This window comes from Zingiber officinale, chromosome 5A, assembly GCF_018446385.1.
Source record: "Zingiber officinale cultivar Zhangliang chromosome 5A, Zo_v1.1, whole genome shotgun sequence".
NCBI lineage: Eukaryota > Viridiplantae > Streptophyta > Magnoliopsida > Zingiberales > Zingiberaceae > Zingiber > Zingiber officinale.
The window spans coordinates 143,120,395-143,130,232 of record NC_055994.1 but is presented as its reverse complement, the minus strand read 5'-3'; the positions used below and the strand labels follow the sequence as shown (position 1 = coordinate 143,130,232).

Below are 9,838 nucleotides of genomic sequence, written 5' to 3'. Positions count from 1 at the left end.
AGCCTCATTTTCCAGCTTGGTTTTTCCAGCTTCCAACGCTCCGTTCATTTGGGTGATTGCGGCCAACCGGAATAGGGCTCACCCGAACCCAATTCCCGGCCTTCTCCTCGAGCAGCCTTCCGTCCCGGCTTAACGTCCCTCGAACGCCGCGCACGCTCTTCACACCCACCGGAGTACTCTTCCGCAGCTCTCTCGTCCTTCGGACGCACCGAGCCCGTCGGCTCCCTTCCCGTGCCGTCCTTCTCGTTAGCTGCGTCTTCTGCTCGACTTCCTGTGCTCCTAAGCTCCTGCACATTTAGACACAGGGATCAAACACAACAGGACCTAATCAACTTGGTTGATCACATCAAAACTACCACGGGGTCCAACAATCTCCCCCTTTTTGATGTGCATCAACCCAAGTTCAAGTTAGGGATAAAATAGACATAAATAGTAATTTTAAAGGAAATTACTAAACTAACATTTGTAAGCATAGATTTGCAACAAATAAAATTGCAACATAAAAAATTTTAATTTTCCTAACTCCCCCTAAACTTGTACTTTTCTCTCTCCCTTTGATCACAGCAAAAATGGAGTCTTAAAAAAAATTTTCAAGTAAGATTGAAGTTTTTGAAAATTTTCTAAGTTAACAATGAATTTTTGAAAAAAAAATTGCTAAGTTAAAATGAATTTTCCAAAAAAAAATTCTAAGAAAAAAAAAATTTAAATGTTCCAAAAAAAAAACAGTGTAAGTTAAATGAAGTTTTCTTGAATAGTTCCAACAAAAATTTTAAGTAAAAAAAAACAATTCTAAGTTAAATTGATTTTTTTTAAAAAAAAAAAATTCTAAGTAAGAATTTTCAAAGAAATTCTACGAAAAAATTGTTTGTTAAACTTTCAAAGTATTATTTAATTCTTGTTTTTCATGCTTTTTCAGAAAGTTAATTAAATATTTTCTTTCAATATTTTGGCTTCCAGGTCGTGGCGAGGCACTATGCCTTTTTGGTTATTGGAGTAACAACCACTTCCTTAGACAAAGCTTCCATAAAGAATTTCAATATTTAATTTTCTTACTTTAAAGCTTTTAACTTAAAAGAGATTAAAATAGCACAGATTTTGGAACCCAATAGAGGTTCCTTCCTACTGGATTAATCAGATATTTAGGGGGTACATAAATTTTGGGCACTTTTCTAAGTTGACTCTGATGGTTTCTAATGTACTAGTTTAATTTTTCATAAGTTCTTAATTTTGATTTAGGAAATTTATTTAAGCATGCATCATATTTCAATTTTTCAATTTCTAATGTTAATTTATCATTTTCTGATTTTATATGATCGTACATTTCAAGTGGACATGCTTTTGCTAATTTCATTTTAAATTCTTTATTTTCTTTTTCTAATTCGAATAAATCTTTAGAAAGCGATTTAATAAACCGAAAAGACTGGGAAGGGGTTAAATTGCGTACCTTACTTACCTGATCTGGTGACGCTCCCCCTTCACTGCTGCTTTCTTCTTCTGATGTTCCTCCCCCTTCATCGATGCTCATCTCTGAGCTTGAGTCTTCTTCCGGCTGATGGTTCGCCATTAGCGCTAACCCCGAGAATTCTTCGATGTCTGACTCAGAGGTTGACGAATCTGACCAGGTAGCCTTCAGATTCTTGTGCTTGGAGGGTTCTGGCTTCTTGTATTTTGACTTTACCCTTTCTTTCTCCTTTTTCTTTAGCTTTGGGCAGTCATCTTTGATGTGCCCCTCTTCGTTGCAGTTGTAGCAGCGAACCGTCCTCTTCTTTCGATGATGCCTCTGCGATTTAAATTTATTAGTACTGAAAAACTTATTGAAGTGTCTTACCAGTAGTGTCGCTTCGGATTCGTCGACTGAGGCTTCGGAGTCAGAACTGTTCATCTTTGCCTTTAAGGCAATGTTCTGACTTGTCTTCTCTACTCCGTTGGGTTCTGAAACTCGAGATTCGTGAAGTTCAAAAGTGAAAAATAATTGTTATAAAGTACTTACCTCGAGGTCCTTAGAGATGTAATACGCATCTACTAAGGAGACCCACTCTGGAGTTCTCGGGAAGGCATTGAGCGCGTATCGGAAGGAATCCTGGTTGGTTACCTCTTCTCCAAGGTTCGTGAGTTGCGTTATCAGCTCCTTGATTCTCGCTTGGAGTTGCGCTACCTTCTCGCCTTGGTTCATCCGGAGGTTCGTTAACTGGTTCCGGAGGATATCGCGCTTCGCTAGCTTCGCTTCGGAAGTACCTTCGTGAAGCTCCAGGAATTTTTCCCAGAGATCTTTCGCGGAGTCGTAGCTTCCGATCCGATTTACCTCCTGCGGCGGTAGAACGCTGAGTAGGTGGAACTCAGCCTTTCCGTTAGCGACGAAGTCTGCTTGCTCCTTTTTCGTCCAGGTATTTTCCTCCTTGTCTTTCAGAACTGCATAGCCATATTTCATTATTAAAAGAATGTCAAATTCGGTTTTAAAAAATACCTCCATTTTGCGCTTCCAGGTGGCGAAGTCTCCGTCGAACTTCGGGGGATGGATGTTCGCTCCGGCCATCGTCTTGATCGTAGTGCTTCAGTTGGCGGTTAGTTCTTTTGAGGCGATCAGGTTCTGATACCACTTGTTGGTGCAGCGGAGACCGATAAGAGGGGGGTGAATTGCTGTAAACAAAAACAAATATACCCTCCCTGGATTTCAACTCAGAATAAATGCAGTAGTAAAATAATAAAGACAGAAAATAAAAACAGAAACAGGAATTTAACCAGGTTACAACCAAGAGGGTTGTTAATCCAGGGCAGTGAAAAGCGCACTAAGGAAATTCTCCTTCTCTGAAGGCGGAGAAACCTTTTACACTCTAATTGCTCAGAATTACTGCTAGGAATTGCTTACAGATTGATTGCTTGAGTTGTTTCTAAATTCCTAGCTCCAGGGGCCTTTTTATAGCTCCTGGAAATTCTATCCCGAGGGTCCATGGCGCCTTCAACAAGGTTCAAGGCGTCTCCAGCTCGGTCAGCGGATAAAACTTTATCCGCACGCAAACGGTCAAAACTGACCTGTTGAGGGCGCCTTCAAGGGCGCCTCCAATCCTGCTGGAGGCGCCTCCAAGCTGGCAGCCTCATTTTCCAGCTTGGTTTTTCCAGCTTCCGACGCTCCGTTCATTTGGGTGATTGCGGCCAACCGGAATAGGGCTCACCCGAACCCAATTCCCGGCCTTCTCCTCGAGCAGCCTTCCGTCCCGGCTTAACGTCCCTCGAACGCCGCGCACGCTCTTCACGCCCACCGGAGTACTCTTCCGCAGCTCTCTCGTCCTTCGGACGCACCGAGCGCGTCGGTTCCCTTCTCGTGCCGTCCTTCTCGCTAGCTACGTCTTCCGCTCGACTTCCTGTGCTCCTAAGCTCTTGCACACTTAGACACAGGAATCAAACACAACAGTACCTAACCAACTTGGTCGATCACATCAAAACTACCACGGGGTCCAACATAATCTATTTCAAGGAAACTGCGACTCGCAGACCTCGGTCAGCTCGCCCGGTCGGTCTCTTTGTCAGACAGACAGACTTCTCTGCTCGCTCGGGGTCTTTGCCCGACCTGTCAGCTCGTTTGGTCGGCCAGTCTCTTTGACAGCCCGACTTGTCTGCTCGACTTGACCGACCTCTTTGATGGCACGACCTGTCTGCTTTGACCAGTCTGTCTGCTCGACCCGGCCGACCTCTCTGACAGCCCAACTTGTCTGCCGATCGGTCTGTCTGCTCGAGCCGACCGACCTCTCTGACAGCCTGACCTATCTGTCGCCCGGTCTGTCTGCTCGACCCAACCGACCTCTCTTGCTCGGTCTGTCTACCTCGTCCGATCGGCCTCTCCTGTTAGGCCTGTCTGTCTCGTCCGACCGACTTCTTTGCTCGGATGCTCTGCTCACTCAGTCACTCTGAGGTTGGCATTTGGATAAAAATTAGTCCCTGCTCGCAGCTTGAGATCATCTGCTCAGGTCAGCTCAACTGTAAATTGAATTTAAATTCTGTATAATTTTTAAATTCAATTAAGTCCTCTAAAAATCTCTGACAATAGATTGTTTGTATTCCAATAATTTTTTTTTTAAATATTGACGTGGATCTAATTAAACACGATATTGAAATCTAATCTATCTAAAGTTTATTAACGTTAACAATTAGGTTTAATTCAGCAAAATTGCATTTTTAAAATATTTTATTTTATTTTCATGTTTACTCCATTTTTCGTGTGCGTTACAACACACTGGCCGCAACCTATTCATATTTCATTATTCGCCGATATTAATACTGGCCCGTTCATTATCGATAGTTTGTTAAAAAAATTTAAAGTAAACCACTATTTATCCTATTAATGATTTATTCACCAATGTAATTCCTCCGGACTATAATTATCACTCCATTCTCGGATTAAAATACAGATTGCGTCATCGTATCATCTGATGCCATCAATTTCTGATCTCTTGGCCGAATTTTTTCTAAGAACAAAAATAAAACTCGTAAGGAAAGGTCAAACGCCTTCCCAAAACATCTCTGTTTTTTCTATTTTTAACATCTCCGTTTCTTATTTTTATAAAGCTTCTGGCTTCCCTTCCGCAAGAAGGAGATCGTAAGCAATCCGCCATGAATCCCGACAAGTTCACGCACGAGACCAACGAGGTGCGGCTGTCCGACCGCGAAGTCACACTCGGCTCCAGCCATGGCCAACACACTCTGCTTCTCCTCTCCTCAGTCCTCCCAACTGATAATCAGCGCCTCCTCCCCCAGGCCCTCGCCAACTCCTCTGAAGGCGCCGGGGATTTTGAGCACGTTGACGATATCCCCATCTCTACGTCCCTCGTCAACGTCATTCGCCGCGCGCAGTCTTTACAGCAGTCTCGCGGAGACTCCCAGCTCACCGTAGACCAGCTCTTCCTCGGCCTCCTGGAGGATTTTCAGATCAAGGATCTCCTCAAGGATGCCGGCATCAGCGACGCCCGTGTCCGCGCCGAGGTCGAGAAGCTCCACGGGAAGGAGGGGAGGAAGGGGGAGGAGAGCGTATCCCAGAATGGGGATATCAACTTTCAGACCCTCAAGACCTACGGCCGTGATCTTGTCGAGATCGCAAGGGAGCACAAATCGGCCATTGATATCGATTTTGATGATGAGGTCGATTTCGTCATCGGCATTCTCTCCTGGCAGTTCAAAAACAATCCTGTTCTGGTCAGCGATTTCAAAAACATAACGGTCGTCGAGGGTCTTGCTCAGCGTATCGCGCGTGGGTGTGTCCCGTGTAATCTACTCGACGTTCACCTTGTGGCGCTCAACATGAGCTCCCTGATTGCGGGAGTCAACTGCCACAGTAAATTTGAGGACCGCTTCGAGGCGGTCCTTAAGGAAGTTGAGGAGGCCGAAGGTAAAGTCATTCTCTTTGTTGACCAAATCCACTTGGTTCTCGGCGTAGGCGCCATGAACGCCGCAAAACTCTTCAAGTCAACGCTTGCGAGAGGTAAGCTGCGATGCATCGGGACGACAACATTTGAGGACTACCGAAAGTATATTGAAAAAGATGCCTACCTCAATCATCAATTTCAACCGGTATACGTTATGGAACACCCCTTAGACGCCATGGCCATCATTCAAGGACTCAAGGAGAAGTTTCAAGGACGCAATGATACTGGAGTCATGAATCAGGCTCACATGGCCACTCACCTCTTATTCGAGGCTCCTGCTACTACCCAGCTCTCACATTGCTATGTCAATGGTAAGTTTAAATCTTTGTTTAGCAATTAATTCAATTTTGTTGTTTTAAGTGAAAAGCAAAGTCAACTTGTCTTATTAACATTGTATGTATGTCAGGGCGGCACCTTCCTGATAAGACAATTGACTTGGACGACCAGGCTGATGCCAATGTAAGGATTCAACTTGATAGTCAATCAGAAGAGATTGAGAAATTGGAGAAGAGAAGGATTCAACTGGAAGTTGAATTACACGTGCGCAAGAAGGGGAATGACGAGCCTAGTAAAGCAAGGCTAGTTGAAGTGGGTATTGTTAATTCGTTTCTTTTCTTATAAATCTCTTATTTCGTTGCCGATGTGTTGGAAACAATGAATGTGAATGTGCTCCTCGGTAGGTTAAGAAAGAATTATATGATTTAACGGAGAAGCTGCAACCACTAATGGTGAAATACAGGAAAGATGCTGTGGGGATGGATGAAATTCAAAAGTTGAAGCGACTTCGGAAAAAACTATTACTGATTGCTATGAAAGAGAATGTGCAATGGGGGGGGGGGGCTTGCTTCGTGTTGCAGACATCAAGTTTGGATCATTGCTTGAGATAGATGCACTCATTGCAAAGCTTGAGGACGAGGACAATGAAAATCTTGAGCATATAGCAACGGTGGCGAGCCGTTGGAATGAGAAGGAAAGATTGATCGGCCTTGCAGATAAGTTGCGCGAGAGGGTGGTCGGGCAGAATCAGGCTGTCGAGGCTGTAGCCGAAGCAGTTCTTCGTTCGAGTGCGGGTCTTAGCCGGCCACAGAAACCCATTGGTTCATTTCTCTTCTTAGGCCCTACCGGCGTCGGTAAAACAGAACTCGCAAAGGCTATTGCAGAGCAATTGTTTGAGGATGAGAATCTTCTCATCCGCATAGACATGTCAGAGTACAAAGGACAACACTCGATGGCACGCCTAATGGGTGGACCACCAGGGTGAGCAAAACTCCAAGCCTCTCCTTTTGGTATGCCTTCAAACGTGGTTGATTGATTGCTTATACTCTTCATTTTCAGGCGCAGGCCGTATAGCGTGGGTCATGAGGAAGCTGGACAGTTGACGGAGGCGGTGAGGCGCAGGCCGTATAGTGTCGTTCTCCTGGACCAAGTAGACAAAGCTGATGCGATTGTGTTAAACACGCTTCTCAGTGCTATTGAAGTTGGAAGATTAAGGGACGGCCAAAAGAAGTCTGTGGACTTCACTAACACAGTTATTATCATGACCTCTGATCTCGGTGCTGACGACCTCGATGTTGGAATGCCTGAAAGACATAAAATTATTATGCAGGTCGAGGAGCATTTTGGACCTGACGTCCTTAATCAATTCGATGAGATAGTAATATTTGAACCGCTATCTCATGATCGACTTAGAAAGGTAGCTAGGCTTCAATTGTTGGATACTGCTCTTCTTCTCGCCAAGAGAGGTATTGCATTGGGTATAACAGATGCTGCATGGGACGTAGTTCTATCTGAATCCTACCATCTGGTAAACTGAAGCTTCCATCCTTGTCTAGTTTGATTATTTTGATAAAAATCTTCGAAGTTTGATCAATTGGTATCTATTTGGATGTTCAAGCTCTACGGGGCAAGCCCCATGAATCCGATCAAGAGAAGGCTAGCGAAGAAAGTTGTGACTCAGGTGTCCGAGATGCTGATACAGGGAATGATTGATGAGAACTCGACTGTCTACGTTGATGCGGTTCCAGGGAAGAAAGAGTTGTCTTACGAGGTGAAGAAGAAGAAGAAGAATGGAGGTCTTGTGGATGCCGAGAAGAAGTCAGACATTCTTATGGAGATACCAGCGAACGAGATACCAGCGATCCGGTTATTGAATGATCCTTGGCTCCCTTTATCTATTTCTTCAAAGATAATTATCCTTTTATTAAATAACTTTTAGAAAAGGTTTTGTTTTTTTTGAATAAACAAAAAGGTTGATTAGAGTTTAGTCTGCGTCGTGTTATGGTTTAGACTGAATAATGTTAGAGTGAATTAGTTTTTGAGTTAAGTCTTGAGTAATGATGAGTATGGTAAGTATCTATCAATAATTTATTTATTTATTTTTAATTAAATATCTAACTTTTCAAATTAATTAATCCCAAAGACAACTGACTGAGTCTCATAAAAAAATTTTATCAGTCATTGATTTACACGGATAGCTCATAACCATGAATTTTTGAAATCCACAAGGCTATGGTAATACACGTGATAGATTCGAACCTTTGTGAGCTAGGTGTCCCCACATCACCTTTACCAAAACATCATTACGCTGAAGGTGAAGTCTGTCATCCGGATGACTCTTACCACTAATCTACCGAAATTTTATATTTAGAAAAATTGATATAGATGTTCTTATACCTTTAAAAGAATTCACTTTCTTGTTTTATGTTTTTCTCATTATGAGAAGATAAAGGGCTACTTGTTTTGTGAAGTTTATTTATTTTATTTTTTTTTTATTTTTTGTGAAGCCAAAGGGCTATATATGTATCGGGTAAAATTTTATAATATTCATCTTCATACCCATACTTGAAAATATTTATACCTGAATATCTGATTACTATAATCGAGTCTAAAACTTTCCTCCATATCCTCCTCTATTCAGGTCAAATGTTAGAATTCTCATCAAATTGGGGGAAAATTGTCATCCCTAATGCTCTGTTTACCTATAGGAGTGGACGATATATAGATGAGTGAAACAAACCTTAGGGTATGAGAAGAGAATGGAAAGGGAAAGAAATCTTTTCCTCTATATGTTTGTGTACCTTGATTGAAAAAGATAGGTACATACAGTATAATTTTTTGTAATTGAGAAAGAGTACATACATCATTTTTTAAGTATATGACATAATTTTATGAGTTAAAAAGGATACATGCATCATTTTACTTTGTATATGATTTAATTTTGTGAATAAAAAATGTACATGTGTCATTTTTTCATCCGTTGTTTTCTGTCCTATTTTGAGATAATCAATTTTGACTGTAAAACTATCCACTAATAATAGTTTGTATTTATCTGTCCTCTTAAAATTTTAATGATGAAATTTTTTTTACTATGAAACTTTTACTTAGTTTACTTTCTGACGCCGTTGCCAACAAACCAAATAATAATTGTATTACAACCAAATAATAACAAGTAAATCAACAAATTAATGATAAATTTGCCAATAAACTAGTCAAATAGGAGCTAATTTTACAATTAAACAATGGTAGGTTAACTAGCTAAATAATGACAGATTTTAAACTGGATAAAGATTGATTTTTAGCTTAATTATTTTTTTATTTTCAACAATTATTTTTTTATAATCAAGATATTTAATTTTTCAAATCGATTAATTATGAAGATGATCAATCCGATCCTATAAAAGTTTTTCATTGACTATCAAAATAAATTACAAAAAATACTAATGAAGACCTATATAAGGACCAATATTCTTTTAGTTATCATCTTATTAGAAGAAAATCCCTAACGTGCAGTGTGCGCAACTGGAATTTAACACTTCACTGCATGATTAAGTATTTGAAGGACCTAAACACTTAACAGTACGCCCGGGGCAAGCATCACTGCAAGTAAACAGAGCATGTAGCTTTGCCATCTCAAGCTGCCAAAAGCCTTTAATAATATAATAAAAAAGAAAAAGGTAGTTCCGATCAAAAGGAATAATTAATTTCGAGTCTTATTTGGAAGAAGATAGATTATCTATATTTCATGGAATAAACACAAATGATTCCTTTATATCAATTTCTATTAGAGCATTCATAATAGTTAGAGATATTTCTCCCAAATATTTATGACCTCCATTTCTACATTATCTTTCAAATATCCTACTATTCAAATATCTCAACTTTCACAATGAAATATCTCACCAATCAAATATTTATGGGTCACACCCATCAAATATCCTCAATTCCAGAATCAAATATCTCATCAACTAAATATTTATAGGGTCCATGACCATTTAATTAACTTACATTTAATTTTAAGAAAATATAATAGAAGATATATAAATTTAAGTCCTACAAATATAAATATTTTATAAATTTAAAATTGGAATACAAAGATACAAATTATTTTTAATTAATAAAATACATAACGATAAACTATAATTAAT

At 40.5% G+C, this 9,838-nt stretch overlaps 1 pseudogene; it reads left to right on the top strand.

The window, feature by feature from the left end:
- The first annotated feature begins 4,605 nt into the window (after nt 1-4,605).
- On the top strand, nt 4,606-7,629 carry LOC121980110 (annotated as a pseudogene).
- The last annotated feature ends 2,209 nt before the right edge of the window (nt 7,630-9,838 follow it).